The 27681-nt window shown below is 42.5% G+C and overlaps 1 protein-coding gene across 1 annotated transcript in view; it reads right to left on the bottom strand.

Annotated features, from left to right (window-relative positions):
- Nucleotides 1-14563: 14563 nt before the first annotated feature.
- The window catches only part of LOC119699105 (serine/arginine repetitive matrix protein 1-like), a 45496-nt gene continuing 32378 nt past the window's right edge, over nt 14564-27681 (bottom strand). The window contains exons 6-7 of the mRNA XM_038132153.1: nt 21495-23401; nt 14564-21218 (exon numbers count right to left, since the gene is read on the bottom strand). The gene's annotated coding sequence lies outside the window, so the exon portion shown is untranslated. The remainder of the gene's footprint in view (nt 21219-21494; nt 23402-27681) is intronic.

Below are 27681 nucleotides of genomic sequence, written 5' to 3'. Positions count from 1 at the left end.
TGTCTGCTAATAACCTTAATGGAGTGCAAAATCATAGAGAGGCACCAAAAGGGATTTAAAAGCGGAGAGAGCGGGAAGAGCAGTAATGTCACTTCGTATATAAAACCTCACACCCCAAATAACAGAGGTGCTGAGGTAGGCAGAAACCTCTGGAGATTGTCTCATCAGTATCTTTAAATGAAACACTCCAATCTACACATTTGCATTTACTCAAAATGGGACACAGACATCACATCACTATCATTTGACCAAACACTCTGGAGGACCAAAAGCATTGTCAGGGAAAGAGGAGGTTGGAATCAGAGGATGAGATCTGCAAACATGTCTGAGAGTGCTGACATACCCGAGGCAAAATCCGCTCCAGTCTCAGTGCTGCCTGACTTAGTGGTTCGGATCTATAGGAATCATAGCCACAGGGCAGGAACCCACATTCCCACAGGCTGAGTACAGAGCATGAAAAGCCAAACAGTGAGCTCTTGAAACACCGGCAGGGTGAGCAGGGAGTGAAAGTAGGTGGCGATTAGCAGCCACAGCAGACCGGGCAAAGCCCCTCAAAGACAGCTATGCTATGTTCTTTGCTCCTTTCGGAATTCTCACTTGGCGCTGGCTGCCCAAAGTTGCCGAGTCATTTTGTACAGGATGCAAAGAGCTTTCCTGCTCTGTCCCGTCTTGGTCTGCCCACCAGTGCACAGCCACAGCACCGGCTGGGGAAGCACCTGTGCTGACAGCCCCATGCATTTGACGTGAGCGGGTTGTGAGTGCAGGACACTCGCCATCGACACAGGCTGCCCAATCGATCAACAATTTGAATGATTCTTCCTTTTTTGAGGACATTCCAGCTGTAATGGCCCATACCCTGCTGGGGGAGTCGGGATCCCATGGAATGCAAGCTTTCCAGGTGGTTTCTCCAAACCAGGCAGCACAAGAGTTAAGCTTGGGCATTGTGTGTGCTGGGGAAATACTCCAAACACTCAGGTGAGATAGGAATTTACATGCAGTGTTGCTCTGAGGGTTTTGTCTGCTCTGTTTACAGAGACATTAAAGCAGGAGTTTCTTTTGTCCTGGCTGGTGGGAATCTGGTACTTCTTGCCCTTAGGGGGTTGAGAAATCCCACCCAGGGAAACAGAACACACCCAAAGATCCTGCCAAGCCAAGCGACAACAGTGGAGAGGAAGACATGATCAAGGATCTCCCTGAGGAATTTGAGCACCCAAATTGCAGCCAGAATCTGCGGGGATGTCTCAGTAGCAGTTGGGGTGGGGGAAGTGTGGAAGCAGGAAAAAAGTGCATCTGGCTAGGCCAGCCCCCTTCCTTCAAGTGGCACAGCCAAGCTTTGAAAGACAGAGAACAAAAGGCAGACTGGTGAGCAGGGGAAGAAAATGCTGGAAAGGAATTTGTTGCTACAGGAAGCTCAATGGTTTGTCGTAAAATAGACTGCAGTTCTGTTGTTTCCGTGTTAAACCCTAGAAAGGGGCAGCTCCAGCACATAGGGGATTTTCTGGTGCAAAACCAGTGGAGGTTTGAAAAGAACGAAAGCCAACTTGAGTTTCCCAGTTATAGTAAAAAATAACAGCAGAGACCAAGCTTTTTTCCCCTTTTCTTCTCCTTCCAGAAATTCCCTGGTTTCATCTCTTTAAGTCTTAAACATTTATTTAATTCCAGGCTTGCCTTTAAGGAACAAGAAAACATGCAGCAGGCCCTCTAGATCCCAAATCTATGGCAACACTTCCAATTTTCATTACCAGAAATAGCAATAGGAAATCAAAAGCAGGTGTGGGAAGGCTTCTTTAAACGATGCCTGGGCTGTCCTTTAACCTTTACTGGAGGCAAACACACATCTATGCATGCCAGGCTATTGCCTTATTGCATAGTTCCTTTACAGTTACAAAAATCTGACAAAAGCAACCAAACACACTCAAGTTTTTCTAAGCATGTTTGCTGACAGCCCTTGCCACCAAAATATTTCACTGACCTTTGACAAAGACAGTAAATAAGGTTTGCTAGGCTGTAGGGAGGGAAAAAATCAGGGCATTAGGGATCTCAGAGTTAAACAAAGAAAAGGGTAACATGAAAACAACTTTGGAGATCAGTAGGAAGAAAAATAGGCATCTCATTTATCTCTTGATCACACCAGGTCCTTGTTTTTTTGCATAGATTTGCGGTACTTTCTCCAAGCTACTTCAGATGGCTTTGGTTTGATCCTGCCAGATGCTGAGCAACAAGCCACAGCCACACTCAGCAGTTTGCAGAGATTGAGCCGAGATTAGTCCCAGATTATCTTGGTGCAGCCTGCGAAAGCCAGTCATTCTGTTTTTCATTTCTGTGGCAAAACTGCAAGATCCTGGAATTTGTTCTTTCTCCTCCTATATACCATTCAGTGAAGCAAGAATTAATGCCCCGGAGCTAGCTGTACACTGCCAACTCAAGCCTTTAAAATGAACACAAAAATCACAGCCCAGCCTGAACAGGGAAATGTAAGCCTGAACCTGGCCCCAGCGACAGCGGCTGCTGGAAAGGCCCCTGGAGGCAACTCCAGCACTGTAATAACCTACGTAAACAGGGATGGTGTTTTTTTCCTTTTTTTTTCATCCTCCGCCTTGCTTCAGTGGAAAGGGGTGGAAAAATAACTCACTTGCGTACACAGTCATTTAGGCCCAGTCATGATTCCTTCAGAGCCTGTGCCAATGGATTTTAGTCATTTTCTGGCAAAGGTTTCCCTTTCAACCACAAATACTGAATAGTTATTGGGTGAGTCACCACCTTGAGTAATCTAATTCTTTGACCAGTACATACTTGCTTCCTGTGCTGCAGAATATCTTTTTTCACTAGGATATTTTAGCGTGTGCCTTTTGTTCAGGGATTTTCCTTCCTGCAGTGGCCAGCGTTGCAGGTTTGGGAGACGACGGGGGTGCAGAGGAGCTCAGAGTTCAGTTTCCAGGGCAATTCCTGCTGCAGATCCCTGGCTGCCTCAGGGCTGAGAAAGGCACTGAGGCCTACTGGCTTTCCCCACCTCAAATCCAGCCTGTGCTGTCCTTGGGAGAGCAGCAACCTCAGGATTAGAAGGTAATTTTTAAGACAGAGGGACTTAATTCAGCAACTCCAGTCATAGCTGGAGGTATCATATGGGTCTATGCAGCTTCACCAGCAGATTGTAAAACAGCCAAACCTGCAACATTAGCCTTGTGCCAGTGTCCCAGCCAGCCCCTCAGACCAGAGCAGTCGGCTGATCGCACTGACTTTTGGAAGGGAATGCGAAAAGCAACTGTATGGGATGGTGTTGGTGCAAACCATACCAGCTGGTGTTGGTACAAGTTTTTGCAAGGGTTGTGATGACCAGTTTTCCCTTTCTCATGTGCTAGCTTTATAAGAAAATATACTGCCTAAAAAATCACATGGGTTTAGAAACACAACAGGAGAAAATATTTCTTTACACCTTTAGAAAATGCAATGTTTCAGGAGAACTTAAATGCTCAAGGATTACATTGCGGTAAATGTTCACAAGACACCTTTTGAAGAAGGTTAATAAAATCTTTTCTAGCCCTTTCTTTCATGTTTGCAGCTTTCTGTTTCATTTCCTATTTATGGGGACCTATGCTTTCCTCAGGGCATCTTCTGGCCACTATTTACTGAAAGCTTTTTCTCTTCAGGGGAGAAAAAGAAAAGAGAGGCAGCAAGAAGAGAGGATTAAATTATACTCTGATATTTTCATGACAAGAAAAGCAGACTATGATAAAAGTACTCTAATATAAATTTATGATGCCGGTAGGAAAATCTCAGAGTAAGATGTCTTTGTGCATTTATGTACATATAAGCACTGCTGACAAACAGAGCAGACCCAACTGTGGCTATGTCTGATAGCCTGTATGTCTGCTAGAACCATTAGATTCTCTCCTGACCTGATTTATATGAACACAGAATTACTAGAAGAAAACAGAGCTGTTGAGACACCCCTGAAGAACCTTGGCTGTGACAGCACTCTCCACAACACTCCACTCTCCAGTCAATGGAGCCCAAGAAAAAACCTATTTTGTACCTTTTCCTAGAGCTGGGGGTAGGCATTTCCATGTTTGATGTAAGACCAACATGACACGTTGTTGTCTCTGCTCTCATTGTCCTCCTGTCAGCTGACATTTTTCCATCATTACTGTAGAAGCACACCAAATTGGACTAGAAAGGACAAGATGATACCACCTATTCCAATTCTTCTCAGTCTTGGGTGCATTAGGAAGAGCAATGCCAGCAGGTTGAGGGAGGTGATCCTGCCCCTCTACTCAGCCCTGGTGAGGCCACATCTGGAGTGCTGTGTCCAGTTCCAAACTCCTGAATACAAGACCTGGAGCTCCTGAAGCATGTCCAGCAGAGGCTACAAAGGTGGTTAAGAGACTGAAGCATCTTTCGTACGAGGTAAGGTTGAGAGAGCTGGGCCTGTTCAGCCTCATCTCAGTACAGGAGATGAGACAACAAAAATGGGACCTCACCTATGTCTGTAGGTATCTGAAGGGAGGTTGTCAGAGGTTGGAGCCAGGCTTTTCTTGGTGATGCCGAGCAATAGGACAAGACAGAAACTGATGGACAGGAGGTTCAATCTGAACATGAGGAAGAACTTCACGTTGGAACAAGAAGATCACATTACTGGAACAGACTGGCCAGAGAGATTGTGGAGTCTCCCTCACTGGAGACACTTAAGAACCAAATGGGTGCACTCCTATGCCATGTGCTCTAGGATGACCCTGAGTGAGCAGCGAGGTTAAACCACATGTCCCACTGTGGTCTCTTCCAACCTTATCCATTCTGTGATTCCTTGAACTGTGGGCCTTTAAATGTTTCCTGTGTTGGCAAGGTCTTCTTCTGAGGTTAGGAGATGGTATGGGTGAACCCATGTGGCTTTTGAGCATAACCTGACATCATACCTAAGACAAACCATCACCAAAATGAGCAGTCCTTCACCTCATCATCATCCCCATGCATTACTCATGTTCTCTTTCCTCCACGGTGCAGGCATTCCTATGATTCTTCAGTACAGTAGCTGAACAAGCAGAGAGCAGCACGCAGCACACCTTTTCTTCTGGGGTTAGTTTTCCCATGGCTTTCTGCCCTGGCCAGGTCACAGTAGGGTCAGGCCAGCCAAATACAGATGGTAGCAGTGAAAGAAGCTGTGGAACCACAAAGAGTCAGAGAGAACAGGGCATTTTGAAGACATTGGCTGTATCAGTTTGGTTATCATAAAGCTGAGCTTTGGCTTGCATGGATGTCCCTCAGGCCAGCCTGTGAAAACCACTGTGCTTCCTGGTCTGAGTCAGAGAGGTTCATGCTTTACAGATAGTTGTCAAACCTTTTCTTAAATTTACTTAGACTTCCATGCATAAATTTTATCACCACTTAAAAGTTATATCAGTTTTGCTCCTTAGCATTCCTTGTAACAAGAAGAATTTTTGTCCTGTATACAAACCGTATACAGCCTCAACAATGTGAGGAAAACAAGGTCTAAAAAACTTAATTTAAGCCTTGGGACTCCCAGGCACAGGCCCAGTGCAGGAGAAATACCAATTTCCTGCAACGTCTGGGGCCACCACTGCGGACAGAAAGCAATCAGGTGGTAATGTTCCAAGGTTCCCAACAGCAAACTTCTGCCCCTGATGCAGAGCCCTGAGTTACCAACCTGGTTCCCAATCCTTCATGTCACCCAAGACCTGCATCCCTTCTAACCCCGCCTCCATCACAGCTTTGGTTGATCTCAGGTGTGGGGCTTAGCCTTCTCCCTCCCAAAGCCAGAACAATTGCATCACCATTGAAAATCTGAAAGCAGTTGGCTAAAGATACATCATCAGAAAAGCAACTGATCTCATTCTAATGACACGAAGCAGTGTCAAAGCCATCACCATTGTGGTAAGCTGTTTCAATATCTATTTACCACCACTGCTAGGAAAGTGCTTCTATTTCAAGGTTGAATTCATTTAACTTCAGCTTACAGATATTGGATCTTGTTATGTTTTTATATATGGCATTAAAATATCACCCTAGGTCTCATTTCTCTGTGTAAATATCTATAAATACAGATCATGTCACCTCTCCGCCTGCATAAGCCTTGTCTTTGGGGCTTGCCTTCCAGCCCTTGGGTCGTCTCTGTAGCTGTCCTTTGAATTTCCTGCAGTATTTCACATCTTCCTTGAAGCATGAAAATGAGAAGTGGACAAAGTATAGTAATAGCTGTCATTAATTCAAAATCACTTTCCTTCTTTTACTTCATATTCCTTTATTATACATCTATGGGTTGCATTGGCCAATTTTTCCCACCACACTGCCTCACGTGCTTGTGGTTCGGTAATTATTTGTAATGACCCTCATGTCCTTCTGTTCAGTACCACTTTCCAAGAAAAGGCTCTTCATTTCATGCAAGTTTTTCAATCAGATGATAATGTGGTATGAAGTCAAATGGTTTTGAGAAGTATGAGCAGAGATATTGATGCAGCTCTGTGGACCAGCAATCCTATCAAAAAAGGGCAAGAGGTTTGTGTGATGAGACATGCCACACCTGAAATTATACCGACTTACATTTGCTATCATTTGTGATGTAACTTGATTCATTGTTGTAGAGTCCTGAATTCAGTCCTCTAATACTTTGACCACAGTCTCACTTCCCAGAATGACAGTGTTTGCCCCCTGCCTACATATCCAGCTTTTTCAAGCTCTGAGCACCTTGACTCACTCCTTTCATCCTCTTGGCTATGCATAATCTGAATAGGCTGATTTAAAATTTTGATCTTTAGCAGATGCTGTTTCATGCACCTTTTTCTCTACTTCAGAGGTCTCTACTTCCAGCTCTAACTTCATTTGAGTTGGATATATCCTCCTGCTCCACCCCACCTACAACACAAAAATCTCTTTGAAAATGCCTGCCTTTTGGAGATCAAATTCACACACCTGCAAGCAGCAGTGGAGATTTAGCTGACCCATATTTTTTTTCCTTGATACGACTAAGACACCTTCTTATTGCCTTTAGCCATTTAGTCCCAATCTATGCGAGTAACTCCTTCAGATCCCCCCATCACTGGGCATTATTTACAGTTTTTAGCTTCACTGTGCATCCACCTTTTCAGCCTGGAAATCTTTCCATCAGTACATCCTCCCCATGTGACTGCAGAACCAAGGCTGAGGGACGCCAGTAGGACAGCACAAAACAATCCTCAGTTTGAGGTAATGGTTCCCATATTACAAATCGGTCATGTCACCAAGAAGCTTGAGTTTCTGGAAAACTCTCTCTTTTGAAGTTTCAAATATGCATGATAGATGTTGGTACTTTCTTTACAAGGTCAATGAAACCAGGCTGATTTCACTGGTGCCGGCACAGCTGCCAATTTTTAGGTCAGTGATGATCTCATCTTCTTCAAGCAGAATGAGAACCAGTATGCAGAGTTGTCATATGTTCTCCTGATACCCACACGGCTACTGCAGCACCAAGGTCAATACTAATTTAATCTGCTTTTGTGACTGCAGTGAAGCCACAGCACTTCTGCATTAAGAAATCATTCGTCATTTCTGGAAACTCAGGAAATGCTGCTACTGGCCAAGGGAGTCTAGTCAGTGTGCACCAAGTGAAAGGGGTGTGTGATAATGCATTTTTACTGCACATTATAAAGAAAGATTAAGAGCATGAAAGATAAGATGCACTTTAATAAATGCTCACTAACACCAACATGTCTTTAATTCATTGCTTGAAAGTGTAGCCTATAACCTTTCAGAGAGGCTGGATAGGATCTGTAATGGTTTAAAAAGTACCAATGCTCTTAATGGACAGTGCCTTGGGTGAAGCTGATGTCACTGGTGCAGATCCCCACAACATATATCAACCTGGGATGCTTGACATCAGTGTTCTTTATTATTGTGATGTTGTCCTTCACTTCTGGAAAACAGAAAACTGCTGTGGGATACACCTGTTCCTCCAAGAGCCATATGCACTGCCAGCCCCTTTGGATTGATGACTCTCTGCATCTTCTGTCTTGACTGGGACCAGCTGAGAGGCCCTTATGGGCTTTTCTGAGGTTTCTCTGGCTTTAGACAAGCAGGGTTTCTCAGTTTCCCACTCCACCTCCTGTGTGTCCCTTCTTCCATTTGGTTCTTGCAGGTTCTTAGTTCAAATGTCTGATTCAGCACCTGGTGGTGACTCGATACCTCCAGATGTGACGATAGCATTCCGGTTCTCCTGCTTCTGATCATGACAAATTGCTAGCCTCTTTCTTTGTTTCTTATGTTCCCTGGGCAACCTATTTCCATTTCCAAAGTTTGAAAGATTTGCCATAATACTGGCCAGATCAAGGAAACTTCAGAACAGTGTTCATATTTCTGATCTTTTGTGAGATCATCAGCTTTTTCTTTAACTTCTCTCCATAGATCTTGTCACTCCCCCTTTTCAGATGACCACGGGTAAGAAACAGATATGATGTGGTAGAGGTAAAACGAGCTGGTAATGCTCTTCCCATCCTGATCACTACATTTATAGAAGAAAGCTCTCAAAGTACCAGCAAAAAACCTCCTATATGAGATGTCTCTGTCCAAACTTTATCTTTTTTCAAGAGTTGTTGATTCAAATAGACACTTCCACATTTTGAGTACAAGTGCTTCTATTTCTAAAAGATATACAAGAAGTCTTAGTAGTGTTTGGCAATAATACAGAGTGAGAACTGATACTATTAAGGTTCTATTAGGAAAAAAATTTGTAAGGGATTAAAAGATAATTACAATGACAATTAAAAAAAGGAAAAGCATTTTTTCCCTTCTTTTTTTAAATTAAATGCTTAGTTCTCCATAAAGAATAAAAAATACACACAAAAGACATTTATACTGAATATAAGCTTAGCTATGAAAAATATGCCTACCTTATTTCAATGGTACTTCAGCTCTTGTTCTGGAGCTTTCCGTTTGTTTTTTTTTAACTACAAAGACAAGCCTTCTATTGCTGTTTAGCACATAAATATACTTTATGTCGTTATGATCCACAAACCAAAGAACTGACAAAGCTGGGCCTTTGACTGTACCATAACTGGAAAGCATCATGGGCCCTGTTCTGCTCTTACAGCTTAATCAGTGCAGTAATAGGACCTAATTCTGCTCCCATTCAAGTCAACTGGATTTTCACTGTTAACTTTTATGAGAGTAAGGTCAGAAAATATATCGCATGAAATTAAATACCTGACAGGCTGGGTGTTTTCTTTTTTTCTTTTTTTTTTTTTTTTTTTTTTTAAGGGCTAATTCTTCACACTGAATTGTTGGGAGTACAGTGGAAATGGAAAATGAGTTGCTTCAACCTTTACTGGCAGTGCCATGGTTTTGATCTGTATTACAAAGGATCGCTGAACATGAAGAGGCCTGGTGGCTTTGAAAACCAGCCCCAGAGTGGCTGTGAACATATTTTGCCCCACATCTCGCCCACTTTCAGTCCATACAGCTGCCTCACAAACAGTTTACTCTTGGACTGTTTGGATGCACCTGGGAGCATCCTAGCCCACAGAGCAGGCTCAGGCAAGCACAATCCCTGCAGCTGCTGTAGAGAGCACACCTTGAGCCCAGGCAGACACTGTGCTTACAGACTCCAAGTATGGAAAACAGTCAAGTCTGCTCTTGAGGGTGGTGTTGGCATAGTCAATATTGTCTCTAGAGATTTCTGGGGATCTCTGAGTGCTCTCTGTGACCCAGTTCAGTTTCTGTTGCACCGCTGTTTGCCCATGGCATTACCCTGGTGTGGGTGGAAAGAAAAACATGTTGTCTGCCAGGTACAGCTGTTCGAAAGGGCTAGGCCCTCCCTGCTCTGAGAGGAGCATGCCTGCATACTTATATGAGAGGCCGTAAGGAGAAGAGTAGAGCTGGGCTCTGCAGCAATTAAGGGCTAAAGCTGCAGCTAGAACAGATCAGCCCTGCTCTAGGGATTTTAGTGATGCTACCTCGCCTGTGCCAGCTGAGGATCTGGCTTCTGGCATCCTTCTTGTCATAAAGGCACAAAATGCAGCATAGCAGTAAGCAAAAGAATAACAAAGGTTTTTGTTAGCAGCAAGGGTTAGAGAGCTGCATCAGTTTCTTCAATCGCTGATGGAGTCCCTGCTGCTGGCCTCATCACCTGCCTGTTTCAGGCAATCTCTTCTCTAGGTTGCCTTAGCCATCTGGTAAGATTACAAACAGAACAAAGCAGCAGCAAAAGAGAAGAAGGAGTAGCGGCAGAGGGAACTCGTTCATCCTGCCTCCCCCCCATGCCTCCTTTTCATCCTCTGAATGTGTAAATCCTGGCTGTGGCCAAGCTCCTAACAAACTGTGTGTGCAGAGGTAGCCAAGGCCATTTGATTCAGCTCTATTGGAAATCTGATTTCTCGTTGGTTTTACACAAAGGTCTATTAATTAGGGCTGATAGAGCTTAGTAAAAAAATCTGCTTGGCTAGCAAGGGCACTCTCTCGTTTGCTCACGCTTTTCTTAGATCTTGCCAAGATCTCAAAAATAGAGGGAGCTTAATTACAGTCAGTGGATTAATCTCTAAGGGAAAGAAATTGTAATTAGCTCTTTGAAATGTGCCACTTTTTCTTCTGGGCTTTCAGAGTTTGTCATTGTGTCTGTCTGTCCTCCTGTAGGACTAGAAGAAAGGTAATTCTGCATAGCTTTTATGCTCATTTTTCACCCTAAGCCAGACACACAAATGGCAGCCTGACTTCATAAACATTTCCAGTTGATTAAGAAGAAACTGTTGTCTCTTCAGTTTTTCTCTTAAGTCCTGCTTGCTGCTTCCCCTGGAGCAATTCTCTGAAGCAGTGGTCACTTTGGGTGCTGCAGCCGAGGCTGCAAAGGGCTTCTGGTGTCTCTTTGGACTCATTCTCCCCTTCATGAGAGGAACAAGGAAAGCCTGGGGTTTGACTGTGCCATTTCGAGCTGTTCATGTGATGGCATGAATTGTAACTGCCCGTCAGTGATCGATGGGAAGGCAATAAACCCAGTGCCTCGTAGTCTATCATTTATGTTCATGTTCAAGTAGGTTTGAAGGTGAACAGGGGTGTTGGGGAGAAAATCTAAAGCCAGAACAAGGCATTGCAAGAGATTTCAGTGAATTCCCATTTCTCACGCATGGGAATTAGGCACAGGTTTAAAAATCACCTTGATAAATGAGAATTTGTCCAGCAAAGACACACCAAGCACTCTGATTTATAACAGTCATTGCATGCAGTCATGTTCCTGATACACAGTGCCTTTGCTGTTGACTTTGCATATATGTAAGCTGATTTTCCAGACATGTACATTGGGGTACATCACACCTTTGGCAGTCGAAACCAAGCCCTTTATGTGTACACACTGGCAGTGTATCAAGGAGAAGAATAAAAAGAGAAAATTAAATACTGTCCTATGGGGGAGCCAGCATGGAATGATCCTTCAAGATGTATATCCCTTAATCCTTCTGCCTAGTATTTCATCATTCCTCAACAGTGCAGTAAAGCTATCCCTTCATTAAAACTCTCAGTCCTAGGGAAGGTGACCCAAACTCCCCTTCCATCCATTTGAATCTTGCTCTGACAGCCGGTGACTAGTTAATTATTAATATGAAATATTTGATGGTACATACAGCAGCTGAACCCAGTTTAATGTATGCTCAGGGCAACTCTATGAAGCTGAAATCAGCCATTCTGATGCTTTGGATTTTTCTACTGAAGTTTTGCCTTTTGCTTCCTCTTTTACTTCCCTGTCTTTCTGTCTTGTGCCTTTGTGCCTTCATGCTGAGTGTCTTCTTTCATCTCAGCGATGAACTTACAGGTCTGCATTTCAATTCAATTCCTTTATGCACTGATCAGGCTTAATGGAAAAAATAGGAAACAGGACACAAGCCCTGGCTCCATCCAATCCCCAGAAACCCTATTTCTTTCTTACATCTGAGATGGTCAGCCAGTCCAGCAATCCACGCTTTGAAACACTGCTCATCTCTGCATACTCCTGGAGTCTGAGCTGTGCTGGTAGCCCCAACTACTAAGTGAAGTCACATCACCCAGTTAAACATGCGCTACGTGTGATAAATATAAGCTTTAGAAGACATATCTTTTGTCTTAGGGCATTCTTTTAGGATGCAAATTTCCTCTTTAGAATGATTTGCTCACTATGAGATTATGATTTACTACCTGCATGCTTTGCCCACACACAAATGCATTGCCGAGGTCATAACTACCTGCCCACCCTGGGTGTGGCCACCGTTACAGAATCTGTTGCTTTACTATTTAAAACAAAGGGATATCATCTGTTTGACTCCCATGCAAGCTCTTCAGCACTGATTTTTCAAAACAGTTTTCCTTTATTGGGTCAGGTCACAGCTGGCTACACCACTTTTGTCCTTTTGTTTAGGCAGCATCTTCTTTGCTGATCAAGAGAATCCACTCTAGTTAATGTTCCCCACACCCCCACCCACCCACCCCCACTTGCAGCAAATACTTTTATCTACCTACTTGCATTTTGCCCTTTTGAGAATCATGAGCCATGATAATACACAAAGGCTGGGCCAACACAGTCTGGAATCCAGGCTTATCCTGGAGAAAATCCCCCTCCCGACTGGCAGGAGCAAACTCCAAAGTACCCCAATATTATTTCGCTCTTAACATGAGAGTCAGCTCTGTTAAAGCCTCTCTCAAAACCTGGCCATCAGACCATGCAGGAAAATAGAAACCAGCACAGCTACTTCTAAATAGTGCTAATATCAAGTATAGCAAAGGCACTGGAAATTGGCAAAGCCTAATTGTCTATTCTTTCTTACTTACTGTATCTCCAGTCCTCATTTTATGGTCACCAGAATACACACAGTAGTTATATGCTTATGCTTACATACATCCCTCTCTAGGGAAAATGTGAGCATGTATTTAACCAATATTCTATTGCCTGCTGTAATTCCAGTTCATGTTAGGGACTTAGCAAGCAGCACACAGCAGAAGCAACAAGCCCCGTTCCTTGTTCCTCCTCTGCTCATCCAGCAGCCACACTAAATTATGCACGTTGTTTTTCCTGAAGAATCTGTTTAAGCAGCACCATAAACCAGCAGTATTTGCATCGCCGAGACAACCTTTGTTCTACTTAGCACAAAGTAGTACTCAGTATCTGCGTGCAAAAGCAGAAGGGGAGGTGATTTGGAAAGTATTTTGGGAGAGTTTAGAAAGCAGGATTGAGATTTTATTATTATTATTATTATTGGAAATGTGAACATTTTCTATCACATTAACTGACTTTACAGCAATTTATTTTGCTGCTATCATAAAGGGAGGTAATGAACCATGAAGTTTCTTCAGGAAACTGTCAGCATCTGCCTGCAAATAATTTTCAAACACGTGAGCCATGCAGGAAGAACACAGTGATTCAAAGAAAATTGCTTGTCCTCATCCTAAAGGAAAACCAGTCAGTCTCATTGGTGTTGGACACGTTCAGGAGAAGGATCTAGTTTAAAGACATGTCAGTGGTATGTAACAATGGAAAATTTAGATGCATGTTAGTCATCTCACAGATAAGATTATCTCCTTTGAAAGCATATGTTTCCGCAGCTGGATAATCATAGTGAAAGGATAATCAATAAAATGAGAAGAAATTCAACAACCTGCTTTTTATTCTCTTAGGGATCTCACTTTCAAAAACAATTACCTCTCTGTTATCTGTGACACCTCCTTTGTTCCTCACAGTAGGTGCCTAACACTAAATCAAAACTGAAACCCATATCTAATCAAAGATAATAGGAAATTTAAAAGATTTTCTTATCAGTTCCAAACACATATGACATCAGGTAGCAGTTATCTCGGATTAGGAAGCTTTCTGGGTGTGATTCGCAGATAGAATTTACCTCATATCTCTCTAGCTTTGGTGACAAACATGGTACTGAAGAATAAAGCAACATCCTCAGGTTGTGATATGCTGGAAATCTACGGGAAATAGATTCTCCATGCCTATAGCCTTGTGTGGTCATTTATGGTGCAAGGGAATATAAAATGCAGCCAGTTATATGTGAAGCACTTTATTCACACCATTAGTGGGTGTAATTGACTGTGTAAGGTACCTGGCAGTGAAAAGTCAAGCTCATGTATGTTTTAATCTTTAAAAGATTCCCAGTGATAGAAAAGTTGTACATTTTCTCTATTCAAGCTTTCATTTTATACAGTTAGGACATCTATCATTCCCTCTCTGCGGTCTTTTCTTCCTTGATGTAATAAGAAAAAAAAGGGGTTTCTTTTTTTTTTCCTTTACTGATACATTATCATTAAAAATATCTCAGACTTTGTTATGACTTCACAAAAAAAAAACAAAAAAACAAACCCTGGTCATTGAAATTTCTCTGACTAGGAAAAAGCCAGTGTTTGTCTTCATAGCAGGTTCACTGGCTGGAGAAATATCTCACTAAACTTATCACAAGCAGAGGTAGAATTCATTGATTTACTCATTTTCCCCTGTGCTCATCACTTTAACAGCTGAGCATTTCATAACTTTTGAATGGATTTGTCTCTGAAATAGATTGGTGAAGTAAAGAAATTTTATTTACTTCCATTTTAGTGGTGAAGAACTGAGGCAATGAGAGACTAAGTGACTTGTCACAGGTCACAAAGGAATCCAATAATGTATCCAGGAACAGAGACCAGACCTCTTTAATATCAGTCCAGTGCCTTAGTCACAAGAACATCTTTCTTCTCCTTTCTCCCTTAATAACCTCTAACTCATTTCTTCCAGGGATTCTTGCAGCAGTCTGTGTCTCTGTTCACAGCTTGCTTGCTTTTACCATAATCCCATCAAACCCTCCATCCTTATGGTGCTTTCAAAAACATTTTATATTTATTTCTGATATCAGTACAAACAAACGATCACAGTATTCTCAAAGTAGCATTATAGCAAAGTCAGTATGAAACAGATGGAACAAATAAAATGAGGTGATGAAATGCCGTTCTAACAATAGTGAGAAGACAATATATTGCTAACAACACACAGTCTCCTGCTTCTCCACTGTGTGTGTAAAAAAGCTTTGTTAACAGAAACCACAGCTAGTTATTAATCAGTATTATGGTTAGTGTTTGCTTTTACTTGGTTTTCAGCTGGGAGAAAGACATGTAGCAATTCCTCCCAGAGTACATGTCAGCAGCCTAAAAATGTCAGAAATACCTGGTTTCAGTTATGCACTGTAACAGCATTTCCTTGCTGAGGAGAAGACGAGGAGGAGAGTTTGCAGCACTTAGAAAAAGAGGAGAAACACAGCATTTCAGATACATTTGTAGAGGTGCCTATGCCTTTTTCTAGTCTCACTACAAAAAAAGCTTAGTAGTTGATGAGGAAATGGATGGTGTTCATCAAGGTCTCTGGAGACAGCAACAGTCCGAGTTACACTCATGTATCTCCTGGTGAAGACAGTGGGACAGGGTATTATCTGGTGGGCAGCCAAGCCATTTCTCCAGTGCGTGGATGATACAAATCATTCCTGTTTCAGAAGTGACCTAGCAACTGATTTATGCTGGTATCAGTGAGTAAGCATGCAAAAAGCCATGAAAAATTTGAAGGCAGAATTTATCTAATTGAAGGTGGAAATTCTCCCTGTTTATCTTTCAACGTGGTTATAGGTCAGGGAAAGGGTCTATTTGGTATCTGAGCTGAGATTCTTGAGGATGCCTGCAACCTAACTCCCCAAAATCCTTACTGTGTTTGCATTCAATCTGAATTTGGGCTGCTGCAGCTTACAAATTCTGCAAGTCCTTCTAGTAGCAATCTTGGGCTCTTTCTAAGAAGCACTGTAAATCCTCTAATCAGCTCTGACTGTGCCACATGGCTGTGGAAGCTGCTGGCAGGGGAGAGTCTGTCACACTGGGCACAAAGACAATGGTCATTCTCCTCACCATCATTAGTGCAGCCTTAAACAGGCTCAGAAACCCACCTGAATATTCCCTCACTTTACCTAGTCTTCATCTCACCACAATTTTCAGGGTGAATAACAGGGCTTTTCAACAACTTAGGCCTCAAGTAGCATCCAAAATTGTCTTGAAGGAAGGTCTAGACTCAGCTGGGATATTTAGAATTAAATTGTTCCGACTTACTTTGTTTAGCACACATTCAAAGTTCCTTCCAATAAGTTTCAAATCAGCTGCAGGTAAATGTTATAGCTAACACGTACAACTTGTGTCTCAGGGTGAAATATTTCAGTGCTTGCCCCTGGGAAAAGTAGTAGTTTCATTTGGCTCTCTCAGTCCCACTCATGTATTTCCAATGGAACAAGGAGTAGAAATCTCTCACATTTACAGAAATGATGTACAGATCTCTCCTGGGGTGACTTTTATGATGCTGAATTGTATCCCCATTAATCTGTTTAGCCCAGAAATAAGATTTGTGCCTTAAAAACTAGATCTGAGAGTGAAGTGGGGGAGAAGGAAAAGGGGTAGAATTTTCTCACAGCTATATTCAAAAACAGTGATAAGAGCTTCGGCTCTCTCTCTCTCGTTGCGTGTTGTCTGCAGCACAGACAGGGAGCGGGAGAGAACTCTCCTTTGCTTTCCGTTAGTTTTTTAGCTAGCTGAGGCAGAGAAGTTCCCTGGACTGTGGCTTTTTCTTTCTCTGGAACTGATCAAACCTGCTCTGGACCAAAAACCCAGAAAAACTCCAGGAGTTCATGCCCCCACTGGGGCCCACAATGCTGCATTCTAGCACGAGAGGGACTGAGAGACACTCAGTGAGCTGAGAAACACCCACAGAGGACTCTCTCTGAACTACAGGACTTTCTGAATTTGCCATCTCTTCAGAACAGGAAGAGGTTTTATTATATAATATTATTAATTTTTTATACTTGTGAATACTTTGCTTGTTAAATAAACTTCTTTTCCGCTTTTCTAAAAGGAATCCTTTCCCAAATCGGTGAGGGGGATGGGCTGCTTGAATTTGCTTTCTAGAGGGACCCCATTCGGAGGTTTCCTCCCAAATATGCCCTGAACTAGGACAAGGTCAACTCTATCAACTATTTTCATCCAGACCTGGCAGGAGGAGTCAGCACAATGAGTGGGACTGAAAAACAAAGTGCTGGAACTACTGAAACTTCAGTATGTGCCAGAGGCAACCTGTTTTTTCCAGCTTGTTTCAAGATATGACTACAGAAATCTGGTCCAGAATTAGCAGTGGCAGCCCCACTGAGGATGCACATCGACACAGCTCTGCAGCCACAGCCACATTCCGTGGCAGGGGAAGGTGTTTTGCACAGCACTGCTGAAGGAACAGCCCCTGGTATGGCACTACTTGTGGATTATATGGCAAAATTTATCAGTGAAAACCTTGGCCATTCACTTCAAAAAACACATTTCTGGAGAACATAAATTATGTTTATCTTCTTTGTTAATCAGAGTTGATAAAGATGGATGGGTTTTCCAGCTACTCTGGTAACACTTGTAACAGTCAGTTTTCAGGAAGTGCCATAGGTTTTTTAGCAGAAAAGTCCTGAAACTTTAAAAAATCCCAAACCTCCATATAATTAGAAACACTTGTATTGCGAGTGATGGCTTTCTCTTGTTATGCTATAAGATAGAGAAACTTGTCTTTACATGAATTTCCAGTAACCTCTGTTTTTCTTACTCTTTTATACATGCTGTCCTCATAACATTTTTATAGGATGTGACAAAGAAACTATTTCAATAAAGCTTTTCTTTCTTCATGTACTGAGGAACTATAACTTTTCATTTAGTCTTTTAAGATATGACACATCTTTTGACACTTTCTGACTCCTGGTACAAGGCAAAGGCAACTTCTGAGCTTGTGTTTTGGTTTTCCTTTTCTTTTTGATCTGTTTAGCTGAGCTCTTATCAGTTGAGAAAGAATTTTTAACCCATACAATTCTGGATGTTGAAAAAAAACTTGCTTTTCATTAACACCAGGACTGCTGCACTTAAGAGCTGCAGCAGAGCTCTCTCTTCCACCACATGCGACTGAACCCTTTTTAGCAGAGCTCTCTTTTCCACCCCACAGGACTGGACACTTTTATCCTTTAGTCCTTCTTTGATTTGTCTATAATGTCCCACTTATTAAAGTTTTACATTTATAAGTTCCCTCTAATAATTTTCTTATTTCTTACACTTTATGAACATTACTATTGGCCTTGACCAATAACATAATCCCATCTGCCCTACAGATATCCCTAACTCCACAGAGAAAGATAAGCTTCTGGGTCTTTTGCTTCCTTGGTCTTTACTCACTTTCCCATCTACTTCTGAGCAAAAGCCACAAATACTCAAGTTGTCATTAATTTTGTTTTTAATTTTATATTCTCCACTAATATTTACATTGACTATTTGGGATCTTTAAGACTGAGATACTGAAACTATGTTGTCATACTTTTGCATGTGAATATCCTTCTACAAAGGCAAATAAAGAATAGGCTAATTTGCACATTCAGATAAGAAAAATTAAAAAATATCAAATATACTTGTGTGAATAGACAAAAACACATGTAACACTTTCTGCAAATGAATCTGGGTTTGATAGGTTCATTTTCCCTTCAGGTTAACATCAAGACAACATTTTGCCCAGTCACACCCATATTCATCTGCAGAATTTAGCCCTAAGCCAGTTCAGATACAATTATTGTCATTTCCTCCTACTTACCTTTAAAGTACTGTAGGCACAGTTTGCTTCAAAAAGAGCTGAACAACTTTTTCCCATGAAATACATAAAATAATCTTTTACTTAGAGCACTTGCTTCTTTTCACTCTCTACTTTACTCAGCACATCTGGTTCTCATGACAAGAAAAAGAAAGAGATTATTTTCCTCTCCTTTTTAATTAATCTGTTTTGTACCAAAGCTGTAAAAAGAAGGCAAAGGTTACTTAGTCAAAAGTTTTTCTGTTGTGACCTTCTCAATGATGAGTAGAAATGGAAATGACTTGGAATTAAAGGCTGGCTAAGGTAGTGAATTAGCTGCGCATCTTTACAGGTTTGCCTCACTGCTAGTTTACATCAGACATACAAATTAAGTTTGCGGTCCCATCCTGGGCCTCATTTGTACAAGTCACGAATTCCAAAAGGGCAGTGCTGTAAATCACCCCCACAGGCAGCCAAGGGAGGTGGATGGCTTCAGGTGCTGTGTTTCAGCCCTGGTTGTTGGGTCAAGTAGTCTCAGTGTTTCCTACCAGCTTCTCATTCAGCTCCACTCACTGCATCCCTCACCTCCTGGCCCACCTTGCTTCCAAAAATGCCCACTCCTCTTCTCAAAAAAAGACAGTGTTAATAGATGAGATTGACCCAGAGCCTAGAAGAAACCACCTGCAAAGGTTAAATGAGGGAATTATAAGCAGCTGACAGGAGGAAAGTATCTGACAACCTTAAGTTAAAGTTTCTCTTCTGGCTAATATCATTGTTAATGATTACTATATTTAAAAAAATCAAATGCCTCACTGAAATATCATATTGTACTTCTTTATCACACTGCACTGAGGCAAACAAACCTTTATAAAAATTTCAGAGCCTTGAAGGCTCTTTCAAGGCAGAAGCTGCTGTAGTAGAATGTGGAGCTATGAACTTCAGAGACACTGCCTCCAGGACAGCACTGAGGGAGCTTTCACACAGACATGTTAGAAATTCTGACCAAACCAGCTCAGCACAAGTAAACTGTAAATAGACAGTAATTCAGAGGGAGGAGAGGGAGCAAACAGCCAGAGATAATAAGATAAACAATATATAATTATTCAAATAGACTAAATATAAATAAAGCTGCATGTGTGTCTCTGTAAGCCCTCTGGGTCATTACGGAACTAACGACACAATTAACAAGGATTAAGACATTTTCAAGAAGCTGAATTTATTATTTACATTTGTTCTCATTGCAGTGGGGGATTTTGAAATTTATTGAAATGCTGATTGTGCTATTATGAAGATAAACATTTCTGAAGAGGAGGCACTGGAGCAAGTTAAAAATACCTAAGCTGATGAAGTTAAAAGAATTCAGGAGAGTTCAGAAGCTAAACTTCAGAACAGAGAGACTGGCAAGAACATTCAGTGTGGAAAAACAAGGGTGTTTTCCAAGACTAAAGATTTTCTCTCTTCCAAAATATGAGACAGAAAGGAAGGTAGCAGGGTCAACCCCAGCACTGAGGATGCTCACTATGTGCAACCACAGGCATTGTTAATTTGGGGTGCAGGATCAGGCCAGCTGAGCTGCAGCTCTCTCCCTCAAACCCGCAAAAGAGTCCTATTGAGTTAAGGAAGCAGAAAGTGTCAGCAGGTTTTCAAAATCCTTTGACAGAGCTCCACATAGCAGAGCAGTGGGTCAAATGACAAACTGTGGATTAGTACACTGAGTTATAAATGGATTAAGCAATAGGAAACAAATAATCTGGGTACAGTCCTGAGTGACAATAATAAATGCTAAGCCCCTAGTGTCTTAAAGGTTACCCTTCACATCTCCCCTCTTCCACTATGTTTATTTGCTCATTGTGAGGTTTAATGAAGAGATTGCCTGAAGAAAAAGGGGAACATTTTCTTTCAGTTGGATTCTCCTTGTCTCCACCACCACGCGATGACACTGCTAGGCAATAGGTGTGCCAAGGTTCATGCTACCACATTATACATTCCAATTTCTTACTACTGGGTCAATACACACTTTCCTGGCTGTGATTTTTCTTCTGCTGTGTCGTCCTGCCACCTCAGAAGCTGGTCTGGAAAGTGAAGCAGGATAAACACAGAACACCATGGGTCTGGTGCTGTTCCTCAAATGATTTTTCAAAATGATTTAGAGAGGAATGACAAAGTGTCACTGAAGTTTACGCATGCTGCTAAGACTGAAGAGCAGCATAAATTATGGAAGATGGCGACTGATTTCAGTAGATCACACATATACACCCCAGGCAGGTAAAATGTAGTCTGAGGAATACAAAATAACATGCTGCTAGGTGAAATAACAGTTTCTTGACATGAAATGGCATTCTTTTCACATCATGGTTTCAGAAAAATTCAGCATAGGTTGCAGAAGGCATTCCTCCCCACCTCTCCCAGGATGCATGTAATGACACTTAAGCAAATAAAATAGCATGAGCCATGCTAGGTAAACAGACCAACACACTGCAGGCAGTTTCAGACTTCTGTATTTGGCAGGCTGTTTCTTCTGTGTGGAGATCTTTGCTGAACAAGGGCTCTGATTTGGGTTTTGTTCTGTTGTTTGCCACAGCTGAAGCAGCAGCTGAAGAGATCCTGGGAAGGCTGGTAGAAACAGAAGCATGGCTGCCTTTAGGTATGGAGAAAGCATGAAGGGAAAAGGACATCAGGCAGAAAAACACAAATATGCCCACCCTCACTGCTCATGCAGGCAGCTTGCTCCCAGCCCTCGCTGCACTCCCAACTTGCCCAGTGTCGCTGCCTCACACAGAAGGGCACACGAGGTTCAAGAGTTCCCCATTCTAAGCCTGCATTAAGCCAGCAGAGTCATCACTTTTTCTTCACTGCCTGGCCTACTACCTGACCCTCATGTCCCCTCCCCTCCTCCCTTCCCCACTGCACCAACCTGCCTTTCTTCTTGGACTCACAGCACTGCCCCCCACTAAAACACAGAGGTGCTGCCCTCGGTGAGATGCTGGGGAGCCTCCTCACAGGGGAGCACCAAACAGGCAGATCACCCTCTTGTGGGGTGCCAGGCTAAGGCAGGGGTGCCTCTTGCTGGACTCTAGAGGCAGAGAATCCACATCAAGATGGGGTGCTCTGCCCTATCCCCAGACTCCCATACCCACTCCTCCCTTTGCACAAGTCCTGGTCTTACCTGCTCTGGTCATCTGGTTCAGGAAGTTATGCTAGCAGAAGATTAACTCTTCAAAGAAGTGCTCAACCACTTGAGGTCCCAAACTGGCATACCGCAACACCAGTGCCTGCCTTAGGGGCAAGCAGCAGGGAAGGGATGCAAAAACACAGCCAGAGGTGAGGATGCCATGGCAGCAGTGCCATGACAGCTGCTTTGGAGCTGTCTCAGAAGCTGGGGTCAGTCTGCTGGCCACCTCAAAACTGAGGCTTGTCTTCCTTCACCTGTGCAGCACTAACAGCCTCAGGCTGTGAAGGCAAAACTTTGGGATGAAAACCTGCAGAGTTTGGGCACCTCCTTGTTTAGAAGCCACCTCTCTGTTCAGGAGCTCAGGCTCACACCTTTAGGCTTGAGCACTTAGGCCCCATGGGGAGTAGTTAAGCCTTTTTTGATCTCCTTTACCTTCTGATATTGCTGTTAAGGTCCATGTGCTGGATTTAAATAACCATTTTGCGATGTACATAGTACAAAACCACATGCAATGGAGAGAGTGCAGAGAGGATTATCACTCTGCTGTAATGGAGCCAGGATCACTCTGCAATGATGCTCAAGGTCATGCAAGGTCATCAAAAGATTATTTGAATGCGTTGCTTGCATTCTTGCCCAGGAGAGAAGAAAATCTGGACTAAGCTGAGAAGAAGCAGGAGTCTCACAGGCATTGCATGTTTTCACAGAGCAATCCAAGTGGAACTCCTGCTATTTCATGAGGAAATACTGAAAGGGCAGAAAGAAGCTGATACCACTGCTGCCCTCTGTGAACCTTCCCTATGCCCTGTTCCTCTGCCTGTCACTGCTCTCTCCTTTGCAACAGTGGGAAGGAGGCAGCGTGGCCAGGCAGCATCCTCTGACTGCTGGCAGACCTCTCACATAGAGATGTGAGACACACAGAGGAACCTGTCCAAACCTCCTAGAAGGATAGAAAGGGGGAGCCACTGCCCAGTGCCAGCAAAAGAAATCTCTCCAAAGCAATCGTTTCACAAGAGGGGGCTGGGAAAGAATGAACTGCTTCAGTTAGGCAGGGCTCAGGGGAAAGGGAGTGGTAGTTTGGGTATTTTTCATCTAGACAATTAGGTAAGATCCTCGGGGCAGTGGGTGTTAGGCCAAGGCTGGAAAACTTTCCCTAAACTAGCAAAGTACAAAGCTTTCATGCAGTGTGTGCTCAGCCCCGAGAACTTCCTGGTAACTCTCAGGTTATTGAGGCAGATTGTTGATTAGAATCCAAGAGAGGATTAGAAACTCTTTTAAGCATAAATAGTATTTGCAACTGTGTGAGTTAAGCAAACGGATACAAGGGAAATCAAACCTCACGCTTCAGGGCATAAACTGCTCTCTTGTGAGTCAGGACCAACCTTTTTTTCTTTCCTCTACGCATCACATCTCATAATTAGCTAGGTGCTTGCTGTGGTTTTGATTTGCTCTGAAGCATCAGTTACTGGCCGCTGCCAGAGGCGGGATGCTGGACTAGATAGACCCGTGATGTGTTTCTGTAGGGCAACCCTTTTGTTCCCGTATTGGCAAAGCTTTGTGGGAAAGCTTTAGTGATTCATGTCTTCAGCAGCTCCTGGTCTTGCTGAACATTGTCCTCTCATTTCCATAGGCACTAAAGTCACTCTGAATTGCTACAGAAATAAAAAGGCAAAGTTTCAGGAAGGGTTATTTATCTACATGGTGCAGACAGCACTTATTTAGTAAATACAAAGATGCTTTTAGGACCTGTATGGGCAATTTTTTGCTTGCAGGAAATTAATTATTTTCTGTATTCCATTTCAGCTGCAAAGCCAAACAACTTCCAGAAGGTTTTGTATGTTAAAAAATACATATTTCTCTCTGTATACATATACATTTATGCACATAGATAGATATAAATATAAGTTGCTCCAATAAAAGGGTTTGAATTGCTAGCATTTCCTTACAAATTAAAGGCAGGCAAGGACCAGTAATGCAGGTGACAGAGCATGCACTAACAAAGTCTGCCTCTCCATGCTGCCTCTTTGATGTACCTCATCTTTGCCCCGAAGGAATTTCATTATCCTATGGTGAGCTGGTAATGAAATCTGTACTCAGAATCAAGCCTTCATAGACAACGATATCTCGACTCTTTGTTCTGTACAGACTAGCTGTGTGTGGCAGGAATATGTTTCTATTTGTGTGTGATCTGAGTGTACTTTGAATACTGATCTCCAGATAAAAAGGATAGAGATCTAATTTGACAAAATACTAAATTACTCTATCTTGCCTTATCTAACAAAATTCTGATGCTTATTATTGTGATGAATATTTGGGGCGATACTTGTAGTGTTCAGCATGTGTGACAAAAATCTCTCTGTTGAGAACCGACTGGAGTGTCAAAGACCCTGATTTATAAAGAGTGCAGAGGGCTCTTAAGTACTATTTTTAGAACAATGCCGCAACAGATTTACACGCAGGGAAAAAATCTTCCTCTACAGTCACTTAGGAGCAAAGTAGCATTTCACTGCATAATAATGAGGAATTAATTGTTCTTTGTCATCACTTTTTATGCAAATTGCCATAGAGCACTTGCCCAATGTGCATTTTACCTTTTAACAAAGAAAGTAGTCATGACAAAATAGACCAAATTTCATGAGCTAAAGACAAAAGTAGGCTGCACCATTCACAAATTGAAGCTAGCAAGTCTATTCCTTTGAGGAACTCTATCAACTTCATATGAAAGTCCATTAAAAAAAAAAAAAGGAACAAGGAAAAGATTTCTTGGCCTGCACATCTAGTTAAATTAAATTAATTAGACAAGTGAAATTTCTTAACATGGTATTTGCTCATCACTCCTTACAGACTTTGTTTCTTTTCTTCTTTTCATATGGCATAATCACCAAATATCACCAATATTTTGTTTCCTTACTGCTGACAAGATTTTACTGTATCATTACTGGATTTCAAAAGCCGTGGGTTGCCAGTTGTTAAAAATTATTTTATGACTTATAGTTAAGAAAAAAACAAACAAAAACCCAAACAAAAATAAAAAACATTATCAGCCTTGTTTTTCATGTATGTTTTCACAACACCTACATTTAGACTAAACTGACTATACTTCAGAAAAAAACAGAACAGAAACAGCTACAGAATAACACTTCCTTTCACTGCAAGGAAGAGAAATACATAATAAATCATCTTTCTTCTACATGAAGCTTTAATTTTTTAGTCATTCTGCAACTGACACTGAAAATTTAATGTAAAAATTAACTAGATGGCAGACTGGGTCAAAATGTAGACATCTTAATGGATTGCTTTATGTCAAAGCATTTTGTCCAGAAACATCTCAACATATTTTCTTTTTCCTGAGAAACATAGGAAGGATATCAGTGTGCCAGGAGTTTCTGTCTTGCATGTGCAATGAATTAATTCAGTGAACCAGCGGGTCTTTTCAATCTCTAGTTTCTACCAACTTCAAACATAATAGCGAGTTCCAACAGAGTCCCTTTTCTATTCATAAGCTATTCACTGCAAACCTTTGTAGTTCAGAACTTCAAGTTAACATAGCAAAGAGCAGTTTTAAATCACTCCTCTAATCAGAGGTCACAATTATTTGCTGCAGCTCCCAAATAAACCCCACAAAAACACCACACGCTGCAAGCCAATGCACTCTGCCTTCACCTCTAAGAGAGAAAAATAACAGAGGCTTGACTTCTGCCTTATGTGCTAACACTTCAGCAACACTATCTATTAATCAAAAAATAGTTGAAGGCAGCTTATAAATCCCTCTGCATGGAAAGAGCCATCTTCATCCTTACAGAAGTATGTTTTCTGCCCTGGTCCTTGCTTAAGGTGTCTTCTTGAAAAAAAGCAAAAGAAATGGATGTGAGAAGTAAATGAATCAAACAGATAATTAAATATATCAGTGGAAAGCCAGTTTCACTGGGGTCCCAAGTCTTTGGTTAGTATTAGAGCTAAAAGCAAAATGAACTACCCCTGCAAAAGCCAAAACCTTCAGTGTAGCACTGAAGCACTCCAAACCCCCCCCCCCCACCCTCTCAGAACTGCAGCATGTCAGACATTTAGCCTTTAATAACAAGTCCAAAATACTCTAACAGCTTCCCATAGGCCATCAGAGGCAGGGGCAGCCACCATGCCAGCAGGGCCAGTGTGTGCCCACTAAGCGCCAGTGCATCTGCACCCTCTGTGTTCCCCCCAAACACTCCCATCAGTCCTTCTCCAGTCTCTGCTCAGCCAGAAGACATCCTCGACCAGCACAAGCCTTCTTATGCTCCAGTCATGTTTCAGCTTCATGAAGCACATGTTATTATTAAACTACAGACTTGCCTTTTAAATTTTACCTTCCCAAGTGTTGCTGTGCATCACTTCCCACCCCTCCCTCTGAAGGCACACTGGACACCTCAGACATCCCCCATAATACAGTGGTGTGTACTGCTGCCGGGCTCTGACACAGCTGCGGGCTTTGCATTCTGCTTTGTCCTCCCCTCCATCTCCACTGCCCAACCCCAGTGCTCCAGGCTTCTCTCCCAGTCACACCAGCACTGCATTGTCTCCATGGCTCCATCTGCTACATCCTGCATGACTCATCGCCTGAAATACCTCTCCAGGTAAGGCTTAAGCAGCAGCGTGCTCAGTATTCCTCCTCCTGCAGAGGCAAAGGGAGCACACAGCCACCATGACACCACCCCAGACAGCACTGAGAGAGACAGGCACAAGAGGCAGCCAGGCATCCAGTCAGACATCCCACCAGAACTGCCAGTTATGAAGAAACCCCTTCTGACTTCCATCAGACAACAGCCAGATGTCCTCTGCTGTGGCTGCACAGTCCATCCAGAAAAGAGAAAAAGGCCCTATTACAGCATGCACTGAAAGCAGAATAATGAGTGCTAGAAGGTCACAACTGTTACCAACTCTGTGAGTAACAATTACATTCAGGCTTTTACTCTTAATAAGTGGATTTAAGTCTATTCAGCAATTGGCACATGTGTATAAACTCTCATAGATGTTGAAGACTAGAGTAGACTGTGGAGTAGAAGAGTCTTTAGAAACAGCAATTTCTCTCCACAGAATAGTGCTATTCTTCTTACCTATCCTCTGTTCCTTCCCAAAATAATGGCTTTAAATTAAATCTTGCCAAATAACTAGTGTCCTGTGACATGTCAGAACTGCAACCTAGACTGCTCAGAAATATCTCTGAGCTCTCGAATAGAAAAAAAGTCTCCAGCCTGACATTTAATATCTAGAACACAAACACCACTGTGTCATATCTAGATTAACCTCTGCATGCCCTCTTTGTTCTCCAGTCCCAGATGTTTTCCCTCCCTCGGCACTGTTCAAGAGAAAAAAAGCATTTTTCTAATCCTCTTGGGCATCCTTTGATTTTCAGAAGGACAGCCTGGACAAAGCAGATGTTTTGTCTCCTCTCACAGTTTGCTGCAGATATTTTCACTTTTCTGGATAACTGGGTTAGGAATGAGGCCTACAGCCATGAGCTATGCCATAACTGATATGGTGAAGAGATTTCCATGAGACAGTGGTGATGGAATTATCATGGACATGATGATCTGCTGATGGGGCGATAAGTTATCAGGAGGATGGAGGATCCTTACCAATTGGCCAGGTGGAAGAGGGAGGGGTAGCAAGGTGTCATGGTTCTGTGCTGGCCTTGCACAAGACCCACAGTCTTTGTACTCTCTCTCTCTGTAACTGTTCATTTACACATAAAGTGGTTGCCCCCTTCCCCACTTATGACAGCAGTAATAGAATATTTGACTGTCTCCACTTCTCCCCCAAAGTGGAAGCTGGCATTGCAAATCTCTCACATCGCAGACAAGTCAATGGGCTTGCTCCTCTCTCTTCCCCAAAGCCAGTGACACATTTTTGGTAAGATTTAGGCCTCTGACTGCATTGGAGCATACCCAGGAACACT

Source organism: Motacilla alba, chromosome 3 (genome assembly GCF_015832195.1).
Source record: "Motacilla alba alba isolate MOTALB_02 chromosome 3, Motacilla_alba_V1.0_pri, whole genome shotgun sequence".
Lineage (NCBI taxonomy): Eukaryota > Metazoa > Chordata > Aves > Passeriformes > Motacillidae > Motacilla > Motacilla alba.
This window is presented reverse-complemented; position numbering and strand designations above follow the sequence as displayed.